Source organism: Nipponia nippon, unplaced genomic scaffold, assembly GCF_047370975.1.
Source record: "Nipponia nippon isolate SJK-2023a ecotype South Korea unplaced genomic scaffold, ASM4737097v1 scaffold_1, whole genome shotgun sequence".
Classification (NCBI taxonomy): domain Eukaryota; kingdom Metazoa; phylum Chordata; class Aves; order Pelecaniformes; family Threskiornithidae; genus Nipponia; species Nipponia nippon.
Genome location: NW_028262290.1, coordinates 97782254 through 97808251, shown reverse-complemented (window position 1 = coordinate 97808251; position 25998 = coordinate 97782254). Strand labels below are relative to the sequence as shown.

The 25998-nt window shown below is 44.4% G+C and overlaps 1 protein-coding gene across 8 annotated transcripts in view; it reads right to left on the bottom strand.

Moving 5' to 3' along the window:
* Positions 1-25998, bottom strand: part of ATXN1 (ataxin 1) — a 240389-nt gene that overhangs the window by 203637 nt on the left and 10754 nt on the right. For 2 of the 8 annotated variants that reach the window (XM_087764007.1, XM_087763964.1), the window contains exons 1-4: positions 18463-18574; positions 17719-17850; positions 17206-17332; positions 10789-10909 (exon numbers count right to left, since the gene is read on the bottom strand). The gene's annotated coding sequence lies outside the window, so the exon portion shown is untranslated. The other 6 variants (XM_087763953.1, XM_087763982.1, XM_087763974.1 and 3 more) reach the window with 5 other exon arrangements.

The window sequence follows — 25998 nt, the reverse complement described above, 5'->3', positions numbered from 1 at the left end:
CCATGCACGGCCAGCAGAAGCTGCAGATCTGAACCGCCACACGTGCACCCTGGTGCGTACTCGCACTGTAACGTGCCTCTAAGCTCCACTATTATAAAAATAATAGCAATACCAGTGAAACAGTGGTCCACGGGCAGCGAAAACAATACATGCTAAACTCCGTCTGAAATGAACTGGCCCATAAGAAATTTTACAAACCAAGTGAAGGATGTGGTAAAACCCCTATCAAAAAAAATAGTAAGGGCAGCGTCTCTTTGAAAAAAAGGGACAATTTGGCATTTGCAGTGTGTACAAGATGTCTTCATACACTTTCCTGATTCCTTGCCAGTAACTATTCAAAAAAGACCACTTAACAAGCAAACAGGTCTTCAGCACAACAAATAATAAAAAAGAGAGCAAAGCTTGTGCTATTTAAATATCATGAAACATTCTGCTAATCATGCACAGATGGAAGTACAGACGCTTCTGCCAGACGCCTTGTTCAGAAACTTTGCTCTATTTTTAATTATTTGATGCACAGAGGACCTGTTTGCTGATTAAAAGGGCACTGCCTTTAAAAGGACTCCATCAATATGGAGTCTAGTCTTGTTTTTAACGGAGGATTTTAAAAGTAGTAACTCATACCTCTGAGCTCCCTGCACCAATTTTTATAATCTTATAAGCATGTGGTTGTTTTTTTTCAGATGCTTCTCTCACCTTAGGAAACTGTCCACATACAGGAAAAGTGAAACTAACTATACTCAAGCTATTGTTAAATACACTAAGTAAATCCATTTGGAAAACGTGTGTTTTCCTCTAATATCCTTTAATTGGTATCTTTTTTGGCGTTATAACCTATAACAAGAAGGGGTATCAATTTTCAGATAAAAGCATTATTTTTGACAGTTTTCCTTTCAGTCAAAAGCCTAGTTTTCTGAGAAAACATAGCATCTCCAAAATTATCAACCAAAATACTTATTGTTTTTTTTTAAAATCAACTATAACCACCTTATCATTCCAATAGTCAGTTCTTGGCAAAAACACAGGGATACACAAAAAAAAACCCTCACATTTTTTCACTTCATACCTTCCGTGACCTTCCCTCATTCAGTGGTACGGTGCTTCATTCCTGCACTTCTCCATAGCAGTCCAGGAATTTTTCCCTCACTGAAGAGCCTCACTCAAAATGCATACCATGTTCAATTTCTTTTCTTTTTCTGAATGAAATGCTTTTCAAACGTTCTTTTTTGCTTTAGCTTACGTTTTATCTTGAAAGTTTTGCAACCTGCTACTACGGAACTTTGCCGCTGGAGCAGAGTCACGGTATGAAAACGACTGGAAACACAAGGAAAACTGCCCAAGCTGTTACTTTTGTCTCACCAGTATGACGTGCGAAAATTATATTACGTTTTTAAAGCTTACTGATGTTAAAAACTTGAAGTGCTGCTATTAAAACAGTAAAGGAATTCTTTGATTAGAAGACCACGCAATATGATAATGAAGTAACAGTGACCCCATTATCTTATGAACAAATGACCCAAAGGGGGTGGCTCCCGGCTCATGCTCAGGTAACAGAGAAAACAACTACTTTTTTTTTTTTTTTTTTTTTTTAACACTGCCAGCATGTAATATCATGCAAACAAATATATGCAACTGATTTGTTAGAGGCCAGCTGACAAGCCTGAAAAGCAAGATGCCTGCTAAAGAGACACTGCAGCTGGGAGCCAGGGAAGACTGGCAGGGGCAGGCGGAATTGAAAATCCAATGTTCGGCCAGGGAAATGGGCACCCAGAGTGAAGCTGCAGAGAAGAAATAAAGTTTTTTTTTTCCCATGAGGAGAAGGGGAAGGCTGTATGGAGTGAAAGGCTTGTCCAGGCAGATCATCAGGGTTGCAAAGCTCAGAATCCAGCTATGACTAATGAGGAAGGAAGAGAGGTAGATGAAACAACATTCAAATCTGCAGTTCTGCAGAAAATTACTGAGGTATTGAAACCTTCTGAGCAGAAGTGGATTTTAGACACATAGAAACACACACAAAAATCAGGCCGAAGAAAGGGCCAACACAAAATCAAAGTATCGTGCAGGTAATGAACCTGGTGAGGGAGCCGTACGAGTAGGTCAGATACGCAGCAGCGAGAACTGCTGAGCATGGGAGAACCTCGGTAGAGAAGGGGGTGAGGAGAAAAATTAATTGGCCAGCAACAAAGGAATAAAGTCTGGAAAAGGTTAAAATAGGACAGAAGGATGAAAGGGCAAAATACTGCTTGGGGTCTATAAAGAAAGATTAGTCTAATTCACCAACACATCCACCTGAAGCACAGAAAGGAAGGAAGACCAATGACACCTGACTGAGGAACAGTTTTCATTCCCTTTTTGCTTGGAGGAAAAGCCAAGCTAGAGCTCAACTGCCGCAGCACCAACCAAGCCATGCCTGAACAGCAATGCTGACCTGCCGGCAACAGCTCCGAGTCCAGAGGGCACCGACAACCCCCCCGAGACCCCAGGCCAGATCACATCCTCTGTCACACCAGGCTTGCACCCAAGAGGTTCCATTTAAACCATCCACGCAAGTAACGGAGGTGGGAACCTGACCCCTTATTTCACTGACGCCTTTGGCTGAGCACCTCAGTGCGACGCACAACACGCAGGGTTTACGTTAAACAAGACAAGGAGCGTGAAAACCTGGTTGCTGCAGCACAGGCTGCACAGCGCTACTGGTTTCACAGAGACACTCTGGCTGAGCTGTATAAACAGCACCAAACACTGCAGCCAGCCAGCTGACAGCTCAGATGAACGCACTTCATAGCAGAGCTGCACACATAGCAGAAGTGTGCCTTAGTTTGCATTTCTTCCATTCCATACAGCCAACGTGACATTCAACAAGTTTGACTCAGGTAACAGGGGCGTACTTGACTGCTGCTGTTTAATGTATTTCAGATGCTTACTATAAGCTTTCTACCCACCTCAATTTTCCTGAGGGCCCTTTCTGGCTGTACTCTTAACAGATAACAACATCTGGATAGTAGTGTCATGTAACGAATTTCATACTTCCACTCAGGAATTACTTTAATCACTCAGTCACCACAGACTGTATTCTCCCTGAACCTGCTGGTGAGCTGCAATTAAAATAAGCTGGCGGTGACCAACAAGTGGTAGGACGTACCCGTGCCGGTTTGTATCATTCTCACAGCTGAAGACCAGGCACCAGGATTGAGTTATTCTGTCAGCTTGTGCAAATATGGAACAAAACACAGATTTTTACTCCTTCTTCGGTCCTTTGGTATTGTAGTATCACATATATTTTCAGTCACTATATAACATACTTGTGCGCTATCCAAACAAACACACAGTGCAATTTTAAACCACAGATTATTGGTCCATAAGATCCACCATCATCCTTTTTCCCTGTAAAACAGAACACAGACTTCAAATCACGCGTCACAGAGATGGCACTGCTGTGTTACTTATCTCCCCGCAATTTAATTAATCAACTGTCAAGTTCACAAAGGAAATCACAAGTGATTTCCAAGACACTGTCATCAACAACAAAAGTATCGGGCCAGATCACAGCAGAGATCCCAAGAAAATTTAGCAAGACTGGTGAGCAGGAAACCCAAAACTCATTCCTGATACAAAGAGGAGACAGACAAGACCTAAGCAAAGAGGTGAAGCGGCTTCTCAGTTCTGCAAACTAGGAGATGCAAAGTGTTTGCCTAGATGCACCAGTTCATCTTCGGCTATTCCATCAGCAAGCGTTGCTCATAGGGGAGTCATGCTAACGGGAGAGAGAACCCAGAGGAAAGAAATACAAAAATCTAGGATGTATTTGTCCTCTCATTTGTAATAGGGGGGAAGGTGCCATTTCATTTGGCTGTCAGGGAGACAACAGTAGTTGTCAACAGAGAAACCTCCACCGTATGTTAATGAGTTGGGTTTTGTTTGTTTGTTTTAAACTAGATGCTCAAATCTTAAGACATTATTATGTAATTAAAATCTGTGTTAACTGAAAGATCACATTCACGATATTCATATGGTAGTGTTTTACTTGCATAAATATTGATAGAAATACCAGTTTTGCTGTGTCTGGGGCCAAACATTTTACTCAAAAGTTCAATCTTAATGACAAGCAACATTGCCTCCCCTTGCTGAGGGAAGAAAATACCCTGGGCCAAATCTGTAGCCCTTAGGCAAAATCTTTTCTGAAATCATAGGCTATGCTGCCTGAGTAGAGCCTCAGTCTTTGGGGAAATGTTGCTAAGCCTGAAGATGAAGGTGAACAGAGGGTGGTTTGGGCAACTCCCAGGTGCACAGACCACCTCTGAGCAGGCGGTTGAAGATCAGCCCAAATCACCACCTAGTAACTCTTCGTCCACCTCTGTAAAATGAGTATGACACTGCGGCTCGGGATGCAGGTCCCTCCACAAGAGCTGTAATGGTTTGTAGAAGGATCTGTCAAGGGACAACTCCCGGGTGTGTAAGCTAACCTTTCAGATCACAGGCGGGGCATTCTGCTCACCGTCGTATTTCTTTTCTGATTCTTATGGAGGATTTCTGTTTTCAGCAATGCCTATACAGCACTACCTGAGATAACTTGAATCATTAAAAAAATTAAATAGGATTAAAAAAAAAAATTAAGAAAATGAAAAAATGGTTCAGTGACCTTCTGTTGGGTTTTAATTGCTTATTTTATTATGCTCCCTACTTACAGCATTCTATAAAATGCAAAATTTTATCGGTTCTACCCTCTTGTATCTTTGCTTTTAAAACATGGCACATTTTGTAGGAAAAAAAAAATCCGAAAAGCAAAATGGAACTTATTTTTGTCTTTAAAAAAAAATTTAAAACAATCATCCAAGCTACAGCAAACACACAGACAGATAGAAAGTAATTGTGTTTGTGTTTGTATTTGAATTCTGTACTTCAAGCCACCTTTGATCAACTTGATTAATATTCCTTTCAAAAGATTTTATAGCTGGTGTACTTCATGAACACAATTAAAGTAGATTAATCTGTCCTGAATTCTATGTTTCATAAAATTACTGTTCCTCTGATTAATTTTACAAAAAACACATGTAACTATGTACAAATGCATTTTTCTCATTGATAAAACAAGCCTGTGACACAGCTTCCAGTACTGGCCAAGAGATATCATTGTGAATATCCAATAAATCAGCCAGCCTGATGATGCAATGTCATATGAGCTAATACAGAAAATATGACACTTCTCATTCAAGTAAAAGAATAAATAGCCCAGTTCTCAGCTTATAGCACCGGCTCAGCTAAAATGCAATCCTTCAGGTATCAGTATCTGTGGGATAATGCCACCAGCTAGTCAAAGTGACTGTGGCTGATCCACAAACCTTCCTCTATTGAAGCCAATAATAAAATTTTAATCAAATTCAATAGCATGGCTTCACACAGTTGAATTTCAGAGACACTGGGTCTGAACAGGACCCATCTGACCCCTGATCTGCAAGAGAGGCTTGCTTTGACCTCAGCAGCACTGCCATGAGCAGGCTGATGTCACTTCACCCTATAAATCCCCTCGCCTGGCGCGGTAGCTAAGCAGCGCTGAACTCAGGTACCCTCTAGGAACACTGCGATGTTGTAATTAGCAGTGAGACTTGTAACGCAGTCCCCAGCCAGAAACAAGGGTTGCTGTGGCCACTAGAGTAAAAGAATGTGAAAAGGGACCGGGAAAGAATAAAAAAGACAGGTAACAGTAGAGAAAACACAGTAATAATTTATTTAAGTATCTCATATTAAAACAACACAACAATCACCAGTATCAGCTGAACTGTCAAACAGATATTACAAGAAACAGTGGGGTTTTTTAAAGAATAAAATTTCCTTTAAATTGATTATTTCAGTGGAGAGGAGAAACGATACACAGAATATACCTCTGACACAAGCTTCTGCTTCTTAATGTCTAAATTGCGTTAGGTTTTGTTTTGGTTTTTTGGAGAAATGATCTATTTAACATCCTGTTTGCAGTGCAGCAGTAATCTAAACCCCTCTTTTATTTTTTGGCAAATGCTACACATCGCTCACGTTAAGCTTACCTTTAACTGTGAACTGTTAACATGTCCTAGTGTGGTTTCAGTGTTCCTGTGGCAAGGCTAAACAGCATTTAGAAAACAATGGTGTCCCCAGGCCCGCACTGTAGCTTCTGAAGCACAGATCAAGCATGGTATTCTGCTCAACAAGCTCATCACTGTTAAGTAACTCATCAGAAAATAAAGAGGGAATTATCAAATGGGAATTGCCAAGTAATTAGTTCTCTGAAGCAGATGACATACAACTGTTACAGGGAGGGGCTTCCCTGTTAGTCATATGTCAGAGTAGAGCCTACTAATCTGTAAATAAAAATGCATTACGTATCATTAGTGCTATGGGTTTTTAATCGCTAGTGGTACATGGAGAATAAACTCACAACTTCTTCTAGTGCAATAATCCACTAGGATTTTTTTTTTTTCTCTTGCATACAGTGAATTTTCAAACCATTCTGGATCTACTTGCTGTCAGACTATCTGGGGACAGCTATGAACACGGCACCCTACCAGGGAGGCGATGTGCTCAGGAGCTAAGGAAGAGGAGAAACACTTTTACTATCATATTAATTTGAAAAATCACTCTCTACTCAGCTACTACACATGGCACTGAAAAAGAACCGCACCAACGAGAAAACATTCACCAGCACAAAAATTCCGAGCACAGTAAAGGAGGATTAAGCCTGCTTTTTCTAATTATTCTTCTCCGTTAAAGCCTAGCATTCTTTTAAGCAGTTGGCCTCACAGAAATGTTAAATTTACAAAACTACAAGGGCCTTCACGCGTGGGTACCTGACAAACAAAAATGTGGTAACAGTCACAACCACACTCCAATACAAGTGAGAAACACTTCAACATTTGTACTTTTTATAGAGCGAAGAACAACTCAATAAATCCTTAAGTCTGGTTTTCAGCTAGTCCCAAAATGAGTTGATCACTGCTAAGTAACTGATCAGAAAATAAAGAACAAATTATCAAACGTGGGGGTTGCCTCCATCGCAGTATCTCGCCATGAGAAACCCTTCAGCTAACACACTCAAATCCAGACGCTGCCACCTGGGCTAACTTTCAAGCAAAAAGCATACCCCTGGTATCGAGGCACAGCAAAACCCCCCTGGCACGTCCTGGCTGAACACACACAGCCGAGGGAGAGGCCAGGAGGAGGGCACGCACAGATGCCGAGGCTTACAGACAAGCGCACATCACATCCAGTCATCTCACCGCTTCCAGCCCTTGGCATGTACAAGTTCTCCGTCTCTCTAATGCTTACTCTAACATCCGAAAGCCCATAATTTAAAGTAATGCTAACAAGTTACAGCACGTGGGACAGCAAGTCTCTTATTCCATGCGCAGATATACATTTTACAACAGAAGTTGGAAGGTCAGTCAAACCTCAGGTCTTGGCTTATAGCGCATTATGAGCGTGAGCCGTGTGTTTTTATGTAGACAGATCGCTACACCCAACTCCATTTACACTTTAGACCGTGTAACAGAACTTCCAATCAGTCAGACACCAGACCTTCAGTATCTGCTGAAGGAACAACGGAGCAAAAACGCAACAGGTCAGGGCTGAGGTGAGGGGGTAGGGCTGAGGGGGTGGCAAAGCCTCGTTTCTAAGATGTCAGTCTGCCCTCACGTCACTTCATTTAATTGACCTTACAGTTATTCGCTTACACACAAACCAAACAATTTAAAAAAAAAAAAAATTATTTCTAATTACTATCCAATTATAACTAGCTCACATCTCCATTTCGTTTGTCCTCTTAATATGTTCAAAATCTCCCTCGCATACCTTCTTTCAGCTCTACAGCTATTGTAGGCCTTACTAAACAGCATGAGAGGGAAGAAATAAAACCAGCTAGGATAAAAGGACACTGATAGGGCAATCAAAAAGCCACCACTGGACACACTAATATAGAGACGGATTAGCTCGTTTTATGTTCACTACAAAGTATTTTACAAGGACAGACTGTTGTCCATTTACAGAGACCAATAGCCAGAAGTCTGCATAAAACAGAAATTACGTCTTACGTAAAAAATAAGCCATATTAGGTAAAGACATACTTATGGAAAATTCAGCAAAAAAAAATTCTTGCAAATGGGCTGTGGCTGTAAATTCAACCTAATACTATAATATGATTAATAGATATCAAGTGACTCGACAGTGGGAAAGACTAGAAAGAACTCTTTAGTTGTTAAAATGTCCAGTGTCTCATGCAAAATCCTCTCAACAGAACTGTTTAAAAGAAAGCATTGAGTCATTTGCCTACGTGGAAGGAGGCAGTGCACGCTCTGAACAATTAACAATAACTCTAGGTTTTTTAGAGCAGGCTAAAATTAACTGAAGTCATGATTTTAAAAAAGCTGTATATTTATTTATTTTTATTTTATTTTTACTAATCCCCGTGTCCCTATCCAGGCAAGATGCTTAGCAGGCTCTGCGAGAACGCTGCTTGCATCGGAAGGGTAAGCACGCCCGGAGCTCAGACACGACAGCGACGTTACTCCCTGAAGCCACGCGATTCCTCACGCGAGTAAAGCCATGAACGCGTGCGTACGGCCATTAGGCCTAAAGTAAGGTTTCTGAGACCTGATTTTAGATGCGTTCAGTCAAACGCCCCCGATGTTCGGCCCCTCTGACAGACTCGGTGGTAACAACCCAGGTCTGCCTAAAACGGAGCGGGGCTGCTGCCACCTTCACCCCGAAACAAACATGAAAACCGGAAAAAACGATGGGTCTTAGCATGTGATGCTTTATCTCGAGCTGTGAAACCTAACCGTGGCTGCTCGCTGCACGGGGCCGGGTCATGTTTCTTTCATGTGTTACTACTGTCAGCTCCCGCCTGCTACCTCCAGTGAGAGAGAGAGACCGTTTGTAAACAGGCAGTCTCTACCCCAATGACTTTTATTTCACTTATTTAGTTATACAGTGGGCCTGATTTCGATCGTTCCCTAGAGAAAATGAGAACTAACTAATGAGGCCAACAGAGGTACCCCAAAATCAGTGACTAAAACGTCCAACAAGAAGAAAAGAAGCCAAAGCAAATCTGATCTAAGGTCCACAAATAAAATACTGTACTTCAAGCTGCACCGGTACAGAATAAAAGCAGTATAGTACTATATTCCTGTCATGCCTCTGCACCAGACTTAACTAGGTTATATTTTTTATCCAAAACGTTTGCTTAACATCTAATATATTCTTTCTCGTGCAATCACAGGAAATGCCAGATGCTAAAATATTCGAAGTGACTTAGCAATACATTGTGGATAACACAATCTGATTATTCCTAGGATTTGACCAATACACTATAAACAATTACTTCTTCTAATTAAGAGATATAAGCCTTTCCTGTAGTAATCACTTCTGCAAATAAATACAATTTCATACAACCCAAGCTAGTTCTGAAAAAAATTAAATGCTTCGTGGAAATTGTAACGTCATAACAAAAAGCTTCCTTCTCTTCAATCTCCCAAGTCAATAGCTGCTACCAACTCAGTTTTCTTCCAAAATGGAAAGACGAAATGTGTCAGCACACGGGCACTTTGTGTGGTTTTTCACTCTCAAGAAATTCTTATTCCTCCAAAGAGATATAGTGGTTACAATCCACCCCCACCACTCAACCTCATTTGTAAACCGTAACAGGCATGTCTTTGCATGTAACTACTTGCTTAGACAACTTCCTTTTAAAGCACAGCACCCTTCCCCACAGCCACAATAAAATGTAAATTATGTGCTGCATGCTTTTCTATGACATACTGTATACATTAAAAAGTTATTCTGCAATGGAGACATTCTGATCAGCCTCTCATAAACAGAACTCTCTAGTAATTAAGTTTTCTGGCTGTAAGTAGAAAAAAAAAATCCTTTGATTTTCTGCAAGCAACCGCTACATTTCATTTTCTTTTATTTAAAGACACAGGCAATTTTCTTATGACCCTTTATCTTTTTTTTTAAGCGTTAGCAGTATGGCCAATCCCAAGCACTCAAAAATCATGTAACAGGTCCAAAAAACCAGGCTGGCTTAATGACAATCAGATTAAAGAAATAAAATAAAAATTTATGTCCTTTTCATTGGCAGTATGATCATTGAGCCTTGAGACTTGGTTTTTTCAAGGTATTCTCCACAACCATATGGGAAGGGGAGAGAGAGAGGAGAGGGAGAGCAGACTGATACATGTGCACTATTACACCCTGTCTGGCTACAGCATTTCAGGGAAATAAAATCAGAAGAATTGAAAACATTCCTCAAACCAGAGTAAAAGACACCCAGGCACGTCAATAGTGACTGGTTATCCTGGGAAACATCCTTATGTCAGACAAAGTTTAGCACACAGGAGGAACTCAGGACACTGGAAAAGTCAAGCAGGCTGCAAGCAACAAGAAGCACTGAGAACATTCATAAAAGTGCAGGAAGGATTTATACAATTTTACGTGTGGCATTTTACCACAAAAATCAAAGCCTGTAAACTTTTCCATTCATTCTGTCATCTTTTAGTAACTGAATACGCTCTGACCCGAGGTGAGCATAAAACCACTCATCTGAGACCCACTGTCCTGCAAGTCACCGAACTGAGTCACCAGAGGTAATGGAATTTTTCTGATGAGAGTTTCTCAAGGACCTCTACTGCCAGGCAAGGGAAGTACAAACGGATCACAGGTAGGTAATCGTACAGACACCGGTAAGGCATCCACGCTGATTAAAGCCCAGAGCAGACAGTGTACGCTTGTTAGAGGAAATAAAAAGCATTATATTCTCACCTTATTGGCAGTGCATATCTGTATAGTGAAGACAAAAATGAAGGTGGTCACTGTCCTACAGGGGTCAAGAATAAATTCACAGCTTGTATTGCTTGCCCATCTGGCGTGGCCTGCGATGTGACTGTTGATCCAGGAGTTGAGGAGATGGAAACCAAAATAAAAAGAAACAAAAACACAGTTAAGAGTCAAACAATTTACAACATGCTAGGACATCCCAACAAAGACTGAGAGAGACTGCTTTTGCTATTACTCAAGCACAAATAAACTATAGATTTAATCCTGCAGACAGAGCACATACAGTAGAGAGCAGAGCCCATTTATTCAAACTGAGTGCTCTTTTCCCTAAATGTGATCTTAATGAGATGAAGAATCATAAGCGAGTTGAGATGACTGTCTTCACTGCCAACAGAACATATTTTATTTGAGGAGCGGCATCATCCAGAAAACATACTGCTACAACTACCACTATTAGGCGAAAAATAACCAGCTTTGGGAATGTGACGTTACCTTGTGCACTATTTTGTCATTAACAGTGGCACGCTAGAGTCGATGCATATTGCCGCAAATTCCCAAATAATATAAACAAAGGAAAATTCTACCAAGGTGAATTTTTTTTTTTATATTTCTGTATTTTTTCTCAGTAAAATTACAAAGAGCCAGCACTGAATTTCTGCTGACATCACACATTAAACAAAATACATTTTGTTTTTTCACTTGGACTCTCACCAAATATTTTTATCACTCTTGGGACAATAAAAGGATTTAGTGGGACCATTTCTCCCTCACTGAGAAGCATTTTTGTTGTTTCAGTTTATGAGCATACTTACTCATTCCTATTTATGGAAGGATTTACACACATACTTAACTCTAGATAGGTTCTTTAATCAATCCTCATTCAGCAAAACCCTCACTGGGACATGTACTAAAGTAACTTTGCAGACTGGGACCAATGCACACACACAGATCAGCATGTGTTGTACAACCACCTCAGACTACCGGGGCGGGGGGGGGGGGGGGAGGGGGGAACAAACAAACATGAAGCATTACATTCTCAACACACGCACTGAGATCAAAAAGGAATTATGGTCATCGATCTGGTTTTTGTCTTTTTGCAAAAGTCAGGAGCCTGCAAAGTTTCTTACATTTTTAAACGTTAGTCATGTATCAGCTCAGCCAAAACCACGTACAAATCTTCAACTTCTTTATATAAAGAATGTGAACCACTGAACAAGACTCCAAAATACAGTGCCTTTGTCCAAATAGCTATTTATTTATTTATCGCACTTAGAGTCTTGCATAAAAGTAAAACGAAAGGATGAGGTCATGATTTTCAGTTTGCAAAGCTTAGGCTATTGAAGTTGCTGGAACATAGCACATAATTTCTTTGCAATGAAATATTTACCTGTGCCAAGCCTGTTGTACTTCTGTTTCTCAAGCTAATTATATTTTTACTTGTTAAAGCAGAGTTGGTTCCAGCAGTCTCAGAAGAGACCTACAACTAAATCTGTTATCTGCACTGTGTGAATTGTACACACTGTACCTGTACAGTCCTCCAAAGCAGCCAAATCATTCACAACCTGTGTGCTTGGCTAAGGCTGTCACATAGCCCGACTTCTCTCAAGCGGCACCAGCGTCAGCTGCCTCACACGCTGGAGTAGGTTTGCAGCCAGCCAGTGCTTCAGACCACTATGCAATTCTGACACGCATTTCCTTCAGAGCCTGCCATGCTGCTTTATGGCATTTCCCCTTCAATTAGTACACCACAACAAAAGCAGCACACTCTACGAACAATGACAATGATAATCCTGACTGCCATCTCCTAAGACGCGCTGCTGAACTTCAGCAAGGGGAAAATTAGGCCTTGATTTTGTTTTACAGCACTAAAGCCATTATTTTTAAACTCTCATGTTTAAATCCTTAGTTGCTTTTCAGGTGACTGCATTTAAGTATCTATTTTCTTAATTAACAGGAAACTAGGCCACTAGATCTATTACATAAAAATTTTTGTTAAGTGAAATTCCAGGTCTCTTGTAAATGTCTCTTAAAACAAGACTAGTTTTTTTCAGCCTTTCTAAATAAATTCAAGCAGGCCAGAAGGGCAAGGGAGAAGAGTTGCACCATTTATTTTCAAAAAGTCTCGTAACTATGTATATACGGCCTTTTTGAAAATAATTACTTTCTACTGCTCTTAGTCACACAGGTAATTTGTCTTACAATAAAATATGTATAAGCAGCGTGCGGCACGCAAAGGCTGACTCTACAGGAGTCGTCCCGTGCGTGATTATTCCACTCTCTCCAGCCCATCCTCCTAACAGGCTCCTCTATTTCAAGCCACCTCCTCGGTACAGAGGCCCAAAACGGAGGCGGTGGTGCCCAGCGGAGGATATTCTCTCCTAACCAGAAGGGCGAGTTAGTCGCGGCACTGAAGAGCTGCGCTTCGGGTGTCGGAAACTGCCCGCCAACTCCCCGTCCCCTCGCCCCTCTGAGGAGAAACGCCGCTGCTCAGCAGGCAGGCTGAGACCTGCAAACTCGTCACACCAAACTCGAGACCGCCAGCTGCCTGGCACTGCAAGAGCTGAACCCACCGACAGGCATTTCTCATTACCTCCTCCAGCTCCTGTGCTTTACCATCAGAGCGATTAAAATATCTATTTTACTGAGATATTTCTGGATTGCATTATGTTCCAGCCTGGTACTACAAACGCTCGGGAGCTGTGGGTGCTGATGACTTCTCATCATCGAGACATGAAATCCTCCAGGCCAAGTTCAATATTAGTGTAAGTGCACGCAAGATTAGCGACTGGAATAGGGGTGTTAACAATTTCTGCAGATGCTTAATGCAGCTCCTTGATCAGGCAAAAATCCTATTTAGGCCCACAGTGCTTTTTGCCATAAAAAAATACAGAGAAAATAACAGCGATATGCAGCAGATCACTTTCTGAGCTCTGTTACTCTACTACATGCCTGGATTAAGTCCAATAAATGGAGTTATTCTAGATATACACCCATGTAAGTGGCTCACAATCCTGTCCCCTGGAGTCAATCCAGATTTATGACATTAGAACAGAGTATTCAAAAATTATACCTACATTTGTGAAAGAATGGCTCAAAAGTGGTATCCAAACACTGGGAATGAAGACAAATACATATTCCTTGGTTAAATACCTTTTTAAGAGCAGTATGCAGCTAGAAGCTAACAGGACTGCATATTTTTTTCAAGGTATTACTGACTTTGTGGCAGAAAGTCTCCTGTTCTATAGCTGTAATATTTTTATAAGCACAAATGAAAAAAAAAGGGCAAAAAAATACCAGTATCAGAAACGAGTTATTTACTGATGAGTAAATTGTTTTCAATAGTATATACTTCATTTTTTATCAGGAGAAAATGAAGTCAGCTTTCACCTAAAACACAAAAGGGCCCAGACCTTGCTAAGAACTACAAAGAGGCTTAACAAACCTAAGCGACGATAGCGGTATCAGGTATCACTGATTTTAATTTTACTGGCCAGAAGGTGTGAAGTACAGTACATGAGTGGAGAACAACAAGCCTGTGGCCTAAAATATGAATGCTGGAATGGGAACCGTCACAAACTCGCAAACACCGTTACAGCCACCAAACAGTTAAACCAGCCAGCAAAAAAAAAAAAAAAAAAAAAAAAAGGAAAACTCCGAAGAAACTTTTATGCACGCTTTTATAAGCCAAAAACATTTTTACAAAGTACCACACCTTTGTTAATTTGCTAATAATAAACGCAAGTGAAAGCGACGATTTGGCTAACCTGCTAAGCGTGCCACGTACTGTCCCATCTGCCTGACACTACAGTAGGCAAAGAACACCCTTCCCGAGAAGTTCAGCCATTAGGAAAACCACCACCGCCACCAGCATCCTTCGTTTTTTGGCAAGCCCAAGGCGCTGGCCGTACACCACCGACACGGCACAACGCGGCAGACGCAGGGCCGGCGGTAGCCCGGTGGGTCGCCCGCCATCCGCACACACACCTGAATGGACGGTGAACACCGTCTGTTACCATGGCAGCCCGATCTAATTACATGACTGATCAGGGCTGGAGTAAGCGCGCTGAAAGCCTACACCGCTGACATGTCGCTACATGATGAGAGAGACAGACAGACAGGCAAGCGCGGAGGAAAATCTATCGACCTCTGCCTTATGTAAAAAGCAAAGAGATTACAGCCACCCTTCAAAAAAAAAAAAAAAACCAGCTACCCGTAAAATACCGGGCCGGTTTTACGAACAAATTAGGTGCAATAACGTGCAATTACAACTTACTATTATCTCACAGCATCGCAAAAATAACTACGGCGTAATATTTTCCCCAGCCATTCTCAGTTTCCCTCTCCCTCATTCACAACCCTTGCTCCGTATCATAAAACTGAGCCGTCTCCATCAGCCGAACAGAAACAGATTAACGCAAAGCCGGGATTTTCCTTTAGGGGAAGGCTTCATGCGAAACTGAAATTAAAAGTCCTTGACTTCTCGGTGTGTAAGCAGAGTAACTCACTACGCCTGACCACATCTGACACGTAAAGTAACCATTACTGCATAAAATGCATAACCATGAGTGTTAAAGGTTAAAGTGTAACGTGCGTTACAAAATATGAATTTCTATACCATAAAAAAGGGAAAAGGTCTCTGGCAAAGGTCATCTACCCGCACCCTTGCCGATCTGTATGCAGAAAACATTTGTAAGGAGGAAGGTTTTACAAACGCGGATTTCTTCGCCTGGGCATAACAGGAATGCTAAAAATTTTTCCCCCGTTCTGTCTGGAGTTCGGGCTCACGGGGGAGAGATGCTGCTCGGAGGAGTCCCTATTACACAGCATACAGTAAACAAAATAAAAATAGCCTGTCGCTCCCGTTATCTACACAGTGCATTATATAACGGGTTTCCAACTTGTTTTTTCTATTATTACTCTTCAGTAATTCCTCCTCTTCAATAACATGTAAATCGCTCCCAATTCTGTCATTTTATTATTGTCGCTATTACTATTACAGTAGGAGCTAACGTTTTCCAGCATGCTTTAATTTAGACTTTAATATTCTCAGGAATTGCACTGACGGATTCAGCACCCACAAACATACAAGGGGTCATTTATTTGTTTGCTGCCGGTAAATTACAATGCCTAAAAAAAACCGAAAAGCAACGCAAACCTCCCCCCCCCGGCCCCAACCCAACCCAACCCAACCAACCCCCGGCCCGACCCAAGCGCACCCCGGGGCGGGGAAGGGGGAAGGCGAGCGGCAGGGCGGCAGCGGCCGCCGCCGGAGGCGAGCGGAGCCCCGGGGCGGCGGCAGCGGGCAAGCCCGGCCCCGCTCCCGGCGGGCGCCGGGGGACGCGGCCGGCCGGACCCCGCGGCCGCGGGCAGGCAGCGGGGCGGCGGCCCGCCCCCCACCCCCCCATCCCCCGGGGTGCCCCTCTCCCCCCGGGCCCTCCCGCCCCCGCCCGGCAGTACCGGGTGGCGTCTGCAGCCGGCCTGGGCCCTGAGTGAAGCGGAGCGGGGCTGCTGCCGGGCACATCCCAGCCCCAGCGCCGCCTCCTCCTCCTCCGCCGCCGCCGCCGCCTCCTCCTCGCTTCATTCACCCTCCGGCAGCCGCCCAGCCCCGTACTACATACGCCGTGCGGCGGCGACCGGCCCCGCCGGCACCCGGCCCCGCGCTGCGCTGCGCCCCGCCGGGCCCGCCCGGCGTACGCGCACCGCACGGCCCCCCCGCACCGCGCAGCCACACGCACGCACCAACACACACGCACACACACACACAGCCCGTGTCGCCACACGCACGGCACGCAACACACACGCACGCACAGACAGACAGACGGACGGACGGACACCGCACCCCCCCGCACACAGGCGCGGCCTCACACACAGCCCCAGGCCGCCGCACCGGGGGGAGCGGCGGCTCGCAAAATGTCCACCCTCCCCGCGGCCACCCACACCCCGCCGGGCCCGGGCCGGGCCGGGGGGGTGAGGAAGGAGCCATGGGGGAGGGCAGGGCTGTACGAGCGGCTCCCTCCGCGGGGCCGCCCCGGCCCCACCGCCCGGCCCCGGCCCCCCGCTCCCGCGGCGGGGCGCAGCGCGTCCCCGCACCCCCGCTCCGCTCCCTCCGCCGGCGCCCTCGGCCATTTCGCGGCCGTCTCCCTCCCCCCCCGCCGGGGCCGGGGCCGGGCCCGCGGCGGCAGCGCCTGCGGGCCGGGCCGGGCCGGGCCGGGCCGTGGCGGGCCGGGGGCGGCCGCAGCGAGGCGGGCTGCAGCCCCGCGGCGGGGTGGTGGGCAGTGCGCTCCCCTCCCCCCCGGCCCCGTGTTTTTCCAGCTGGAAATCGCCGGCGGTTTACAGTCTAAACAAGGGAAGAAGCGGGGGGGGGGGAGGCAAAAAGCAGAGGAGGAAGAAAAAGCCACTTACTGTAAAGTGTCAGTGGAGGTGGGGTTGGCGGGGGGGGGTCAGAGAGAGACTCGCACACAAATGTCTTCCTAGCTGCTCACGGGGCTTGGGTCTGCTTTTTTGTTTGTTTGGTTTTTTTTCCTTCCCCCTGCAATGACACAGGTCCGGGATGTCTCCACCACTGTAGTAGAAATGATGTCTGCGGTACAGCGCTCGCTCCCTCTCCTCTCTCCAGCATGTAAATGGGTAATAGAAGCCAAATATGGAGCAGTTGGCTGCCTCTGCAACAGCTCAAGGATCCTACTTCATGCAAAAGGCGGGGGGGGGGAGAAGGGAGGAGGAGGAGGAGGAGGCAAGGCAACACTCTGGCAGGCGGCCAAGAGAGCCACACAGATTATTGCATACGCACAGCACCGCCGGGCCAAGGCGGCCTTAACCCTTTGCGCGGCCGCCGCACGCTGCCCCGGGGGCGCCGGGGCCGGGAGGGGAGGCCAGGCTGGGGGGGGGGGGGGGGGGGCTCGGCTCGCCGCTTACCTCCTCCTTCTCCTTGTAACACTTGAAAGGCCAGGCTGGCTCTCCACGGCGGGATTAATCCCTGCCCACGCCGCTGTTCTCCACACAAGTCCCGGCTGCTGGGGCAGGCTGCGTCGCGGGGATCTCAAAGCACTTTGCAGGCGGGAAGAAATGAGCTGGGGGGGGGGGGGACGACACACGACCAACCCCAAACCTATATTGTTTAAGGGGGAAGGAAGAGACAGCTAGCGAAGCGTGCTGTCCCTCAGAAATGGCAGGGAATGCTGGTTTAAGGGATGCATGAAAATCGGTTGCTCAGTCAAGGCTGGTCTGTCTCTCAAAGGGAGGAAATCAAACTGTGCTGGAAGCCAGGGAATGCTCTGAAGCAGCCTCTGCGAGAGTCAGAAGAGGGTGATTTTATTTAAGATGCCATATTGCATTTCGCTGTGGAGAACTGCGAAGTGATTTAGAGCTAGAGCCTGCATCCCACTCCCTTTTTCTGAATTAGTTTTATTTATCCGGATCCTTGGCATATGCTTGAGTTGCTTTGTAGAAAGTACCTTCCACTTCATTCAGACCAAAGAGGCTCTGACTCATACCGTCACTGAACTACAAGACAGGCAGGGCTGAACCACGCATGTTTGGGTACTAACTCCCTCTGGATTCCTCAGCACGCATTTCATCAAAGATCCCCTCGCATCGCTGCCGGCTGTACGCAGACCACGGGGAGCCTCTCCCAAACTCCCCCCAGCGAAGGCAACTTACGCTTCCCCAGCGCTCCGGCGTCAGCTCATTGATCTCTTACTCCTCTCAACACGGGTCTCTGCAGTGCCATAAACTGCAGTGATGGGCAGGTAACGAGCACGGATGCAAACCGGAGACCGGAGAAAATGTCCTCGTCCTGGACTGGCTCAGTCTGGTCTTCAGGTCTTAGAAGAAAAGGCAAAAGACCAAATTACCAAGCCAGGAACAACTTGGAGAAATAAAACAAATTATGGAAGCCATGAATGGGAGGAATACAGCCAAAGGATGGCAGGCTGCTATGCTTGCATGCAACCTGACAGTGGTCCATAAGAAGGCATTCAGTCTCTGCTTTGGCATCAGGAAGGGAGGCACAGCCCAGAGAAAGCCTCTCCCCACCGCAAGGACGTTGCAAAAAATGTTGCATAAATACCAAAGGCCGTTATGTACCAGCTCTGTAGAGCTGGACGCCGTGGGGTCACAGGCCTCGGAAGGGCCTCAGAGGTGCACTCCCTGCAACGTGGCCATCCAGACCAGGCTTGTACCAATCCGCCAGAACAATAAGCTCCAAGGTCCCGGGTTTCTAGTGCAGGTATATCTCCTATGTCTCCATTATATATTAGCATTAGATTTTAGCATTAAATCTAGCATTAGAGTCTAGATGCAAAGTACCCTAGGACTCAGCCTGTCTTTAACGCAGATCAGCAAAGTAGTCCCTTCTATAAATGACTGTACTACTTCACCGTAATTGCTAAAGAACGTAATAATAACATTGTAAGCTGCGGTGCTCTTGATTTAGAGTTGATATTGTAATACAGACTACCGTTATGAAACATAAGTTGTAATACAGACTACCGTTATGAAACATAAGGATCTTTTACCACAGCACCTTCAGCATCTTTAGTTCAGGTTCACTATGAAATCCAACATCACTTTCCGTTTTAGGAGCGGTCTGGGGACAGAAGCAGCGACAGGCCAAGATGTCTGGACAAACGTGCCACTCAGCACTACGAGACAGTGAATCTACAGCAGCAAAGCAGACAGCAAAATTATCTTCACCCAGCTAATGCAAGGTTCATTGATTTAATAGAAGGAACCAGGGGAGAGAGACACAGACTGGAGATTACTGAAAATCAAGCAAAGGCCCCAGAGAAGCCGCAACCCCATCGTGAGGGTTCACTTCTGAGTACGCGGCATTCTCCTGTCTGCCACCTTTTTTATTCCAGTTGTAGAGAGTGTTACCTCAGGAGAAAGGAATCTTTCCTTCTCAAACGTTCACCTTGCCAAGAGGTGTGGCACACACAGAGAAAGAGAAGCCACATTCATGCTGAAGCAAGCTTTGGGCAACTTTCCCTTCTGCAGCAGGCTCATGTAAGAAGCTTGTGTATTCCTCCACTCTGTGGCTACGGTGTTTGCCACAGGACCCACATTCTTTGCCACGCTCCAGGCTCTAGGCTTTTAAATCTTTGTCTGTGTTTCTGCTTCAGAGTTGAAAAGAGACCCCTAAAATATAAGTCCATCGTAAGGCAAAGCAATGTTGTTTTCCTGAGCCAGCAGGCAGCCTTAACCTGTGGCTTTGGGAAGTGCCGCAACTGCTGCCAGCCACATCAGGTTCATAAGCCGTTCCTCACCTCTGTTTTGACTCGATGTATGTTGGTTGCATTAACAGATGAGAGATGAGGGGACTATGCTTCTACAGACATTGCCTGACACACAGGGTATAATACCATGTCACAAGACGTCCTTGTGCCTCTGCAGCTCCCCTGCTGAGGGCCTACACTGGGGCTCAATATATTCCCTCCGCAAAGAATACCGCAAAATATGGAGATGCTGGTGAAGGCAGAGGGGGTGGGAAACAGCACCTGAACGTGACCTTCACTAAATGGCCAGGGCAGAGGTCCCTCAGTATCTATTAAGGCACCGCAGCCTGTTGACCCAGGAGTGCAGAACTAAGCCAGAAGAGAAAGTAATTTGCTGTGAAAAGTAGACGTGATTTTATCTGCCACCAAGATAGTTCAGACAACAAGAATAAAGAGAAGCAACTCAGCACTGAAGCGGTCAGATCCTGCTCAAGGGCTACCCCAAACACCTGTGGTGCACTCTCACAGCAGCTAAGAGCCACCCTAAACCTCATCACCTTACCCCCTCTGAGGAGGCCATATAGCAAGGGATGCGTACATGAAAGTAGCAGCAAACTTCCAAAACAAAACTCTTCCATTGCAGACCTTCCTGCCCCTGGGGAAAGAAAGAGAGCAGAGATACGTGACAGATGCTGCTCAGCTGGTTGAGCACAGTACAGACAGGCGCTCTGACACCGCGGTGGTGAGTGGGACACAAGAACCCACATCGACTCAAGCATTTTTATTTACTGCTGGGGATGTGCTGAAACTGATACGACTCCCAGCTGAATGCAGTCTTGACCAGAAGATATTCATCAGTTTGACATGCAAGATGTGCACTGTCTGGAAGACGCTGTCTTTCAATCCACTAGTTGTAACGTGTCATCTACGCTGCAAGTTTTATACAATTAATAGTATCTACGAAAAATGGGAGAATAAGAGGTATAGGAAGTTGGAATTTTTTTTTTTTTTTAAACATTCACATTCAGGGAAATCTAGTGATTGATGATGTACTGAGTGTGAAAAGTAATTTCACAATTATTGATCATTACAGTCTAAGTCTTCAGTTTGTCATAAAATGACATTGTTGGTCTCATTACAGCCTCTAGTGGACAGTAGTAATCCACCTCACAGACCTGTCATACAATTTGCTCAAATGACAAGCGTTATCAAGGTGGAGGTTACTCTGAGAAAGCATGAACGTACAGTCATTCTTAACCCCTGGCAAAAAGGATTTCTGAATACAATCAAAGGTTTGTTGTCATTGCTCATAAGGTGCCTTGCTTTACGCTTCAGGTATTAACGCTGACTTGTAAACAAACAGAGAACTTCTGCTATTCATTTTAGTTTCAGACAGCTTTCATAAAAACTAAATTCATCTCAAATATTTTTATAACAGAAAATATTGGTTGCCATGTTTTTGGCTTAAGTAAGATGTTTTTATTCCAACTCAGAATCCACCGACTGTCCAATCCACCTCCTATCTATTTATAGTCCTCTCGCATTCAGATAATTTTTGCTAATGCAGTTATTTTCATTATTATCTCAAACATATGCAGCTGATTTAAGGTATTTTAACAGCTTTAACAAATGAGAAACTGTAATTTGGATTACAGCTGTCTAATTAAGGTACACTTTCTCAAGGAAGTTAAAAATGTACACGATGTGAACAATAATGTATTTGGAACGTATTCTTTAACTTGAATTGCCACTTGTGTGAACATAATAAAATATTATTAACATCTTTATTTTTTGTGTATTCACTTAGAAATGACTGTATCTCCTGTCAGAGCAGGGATGTTGATGATGTTCCTCAGATCTCTGTGATTGTTTTCAGATGGAAGGAAATTAGATGAGTAGACACAGGGAGCCAGTGCTGTCTCTTTAAAGCCACAAGTGTCTCATGCAAATTAACATTTACTGAAATGAGAGCAAAGCATTCATGAAGACTAAGCAAGTATGTAGTACTACACTGTGACTCAAAGAGAAAAATCTTATGGTCTAAAATGCTGAGCTCCTTTGCAAGTGAATTCAAAGGAAAAGCTGCCATTAATTTCTTTATTTTACCACATTGTGGCTAGGTGTGGGTTGTAGGGTCGCTGAACGAATCGTTATTTGTCATGCCTTATCATAGAGTTAATGGGATACTTAGGTTAAAAAAATGTTTACCTTATCATTGTCTTGATTTTTTAAAAGAAGCAATCAAGTTCCTCTTTAAATAAGAATAGCTTCAATAGCTTTAAAATAACAATAGGTCCTTAGAAAGATGCAGATCTGAAATAAGATGCTTTTTGTTGTTGTTGCTGTTGCTTTTTTTGAACAGGGAAAGCAATTCATCAAGGGATTAAGAAAACCGATGAATCCCCTTAAGTCTTACGATCAAGACCAATTTAGTCTTTTGAATAAGTTGTCAGTCAGTTACAGGCCATTGATCTGGAAGGAAGACCAGCTAACCTACCAGTGACCACACCGGCATGGACCACAGCCACAGCTAGCCCCATAAGCTGATTCAGCAGTGACCAGTGGAAAATAAAAGTGCTAAGCCCTTCTCTGGAGGTGCTTAACCGGCCTAGGCACCTCTCAAGTAATAACTATTGCGACCTGTTAGGTGCTTTATGGCCTGTGACCTTATGCTCTCTGAGGTCTCCGTTCATGTCCTGGTCTCCACATATCTCCTCTGATGCTGCAGTTACCCCTCTGGCTGGTGTGAGCAGAAGGGCCAATGGAAACCAAGCCGCTGTCTTATTCCTAGAAGCGATCGCTTCATATTGGGGTCAAAGTACGCCAGCAGGGCACAGAGGGGAAGCTCTGCTCTGTGGAAAACGCTTGGTTTCCAGGGATGTCAATGCAGCGCTGTTAATGAGGATTAACATTCAACCAAAATGATGGTGCAGACCTAAGGAGAATTCACCAGCCACTCTCTGGGAGAGGGCTCTCAGCTGCTAACAGGGAGCAGTCGGAGGCCACAAGCCCTTGTAAGAGACACGTGTTGTCCCTTTAAATCATACCAGGTACAGAGACTTATCTGGGAGTTCACTTGCCAGGTTTTTTCTGTCTGTTAAGGGCGTTATGGTCTAGACAGATTAGATTAGCATCTATCATGTAAACACTTAGGGTTGGGAAATAACTCTTGACCTTTCTTAAAGTGTCTTACCCGCATATAAGGCAGTGTGTTTTGTAAAGCATTCTGATCAATCCTATACATATTTTGATAAGTGCAATGGGTTTTTAGGGGAGGAGGGGAATGGACTAGAATGGGCTGCTTACCTGTTGGAACAGACCTAGGAATTGAAAACATGGATTTTTGACTCCTAAGTCCTTTGATGGCCCCAACCGAGCTGTTCTGGTCTATTGAACAAATCCTTCCTACCTCATGGATCATTGACCTAACAGACCTTCAGAGCCAATGTGCTCAATCCTGCTGAAAGCCTCCACATTGTGTTCATGCGCAAAAAATCTTTATGTTTTGTTGAGAAAAGGTGCAACATATGAATAACAGCTGTTTTCTACCCTTGCTGTCTCTGCCTCTTCACAAAATATGATACACGTGGGCCTTGGCCCCAAAGCTCTCATGCAAATTCAGAACAGAAGTTTACCGAATTCAGCCAATATTGGTAAATCCGGGCTCATGCCTTGGTTTCAAGACAAAGAGAAGTGCAAGTTGCTTTATGTCCAAGACCAGAGTTATTTTGTATCTATATTTTCACTGTACTGTCAAAAAGAAAACTAATACCTAATACAGTATTAACCAGAAATACAGTAATAGTCCTGAAATATAGGCATCTTTTCCACAGTAAAGAGCTATCTTTCTTTGTTTTCAAAAGGTACCATATGCCACAAAACTGCAGTCACCTGTGGCACAGGAATGGCAACTTTGAACAGTGCATAAACATCAAACAAAAATTTAAGTGGGATAATTTTGGTATGAAGGAATTGCTATATGCCCTTAGATTTGATCCATAGTCATGGTCAATTGGAAAATTCTCAGGCAGAGATGGACTGCAGGCATGACAGTGGATTGCCTGGAGGGTAAGAAGTCCTCAGCCTACAAGGCTTTGACCAACAACCTAGGAGAGCATGGTAAACATTTACCTTCCATCCAATGACAAGCCGAGGGGGTATTTTTCCTGTTTCTTCTGCAAGGTCACAAGGATATGTCCAAAGAACCCTGAAACTCCATAGTTTAAAAAAAACAATGTCCTGGGAAAAGTGACAGGAAGCCTGAGGTAGGATATTACTTTAAATCAGAATTATTTCTGCTTGTGCAGACCATTTTGTAACTAGACTGGCATCGCTTTGACTTCTTACTGCACAGAGGCAGCATCTTTCCCTCAGAGATTTTCCAGATCCTCATGTTCTCTCTTTACCCTTCAGCAGAGGCCTTTCTACTAAAGGCAGTAATTGTTCCCATCTTGGCTGAAATATTGCATCATGTCTCTCTCTTTCTCCCTACCCACTTTTTCCACAGGAGAGCTCCCATTTATACTTGTCTTCCTACCTTGGATCTGCTCTCGTATTGTCCTCATGTGGTATTATTTATTTATTTATACTTAAGGTAATGAAAGATATCTATTCAAAGCTCTAGAAGCCCTGGCATATAGCAAGCACAAGAAAAACACAACAGCGTGAAAGCAGTTTTCTCAAAAGGAACTTAGCTGGCTATCTAAGCACACCAGAAACACCTGCTCGCTGAAGGCACATCTTCAGCCTTCTCTCAAAGTGTGTGTCTTTTGCCACAGGGCCTCTCCAAAAATAGTAAAAGTCAAACCCTTGGGAAGTGTACCTTCTATCACAGGGATAGACTCGCTCTTGCATGGATTGTTCTGCCATGGGGTCAAGTATAGCCAAGAGAGTGGAGTGGACACCTGGGGGCAGGACCACCTCATGGCAAGCTGTTCCTACTCAAGAGACACTAGTTCTGAAATGGCTACTCACTATAGATTTTTCACAGTTTATATTCTCATTTTCTTTGCGCAAAAGGACATAAGAACGGCCACACAGTGGCTAGAGGACAACAGCGGTCATAAGCAGATGCTTAAGGAGACGTGGGTGTTACATACTACTTCCTCCACGTACTCCCCAGCCTCCCACTATTTTCAGCTCAAGGGGCTTCCTCAGCAGGATGTGGTTTCTGCCTATTTAGGAACCCTCAGTGGATTTATCTCCCAAGACTTGTACGGTCTCCCCCTCAGTACATGTGAACTTTAAGCATCTACAATCTCCTATGTCAGATTGCACAGGTCGAGTCCCTGATGCAAGAAGAACCACCTCATCCTGCCTGCTTCATTCAACGCTCCCAGCTCTTGCACCGAGACAGAGAATGGCCAGTCCCTATCCATACTCTCTGTGCTACCCAGAACTTTGCAGACATCTGTCATATTCCCCCTAAATTCTCAAAGCTGGTTGTTACACAAACCAGTCTGTTAAAGACATCACTGCTCCTGCCGCAATTCTAACCTGGTTTTGAGTCCCTCTGCCTTGGTCTTAGTCCTGTGACATCCTCACTCCCTCCATTCTTCTGCCTGTAGAATAGGGGTAGTAAAAATTACAATTTTATCTCGCGGAGCAGTGGTGACACAGTGAAGCACAAGTATTATTACTATTAAAGCAATACAGAATACTCTCTTTTCCCAAGGCTTAGCCAAGGACTCAGAAAAGCAACAATTCCACATATCAAGGACAAGAGAAAACAGTATTAATATAAACAAAAATAAACCCATGATTCTGTCTGCATTTTTTTCATACTTGTTTAGCAACACAGACTGACTAAAACCCTTCCCATTTCATAAACTATCTCTGTCAACCAACCCACTCTGGTGTTAAAAATCTGAAGTGATAGGACATCTCCCACCAACCTCAGGAGATTATTTCACACACTTATATGCGTAACAGGTCTGAAAAATATGCCATGCTACAAAAGTGGGATTACCAGATGGTTTTC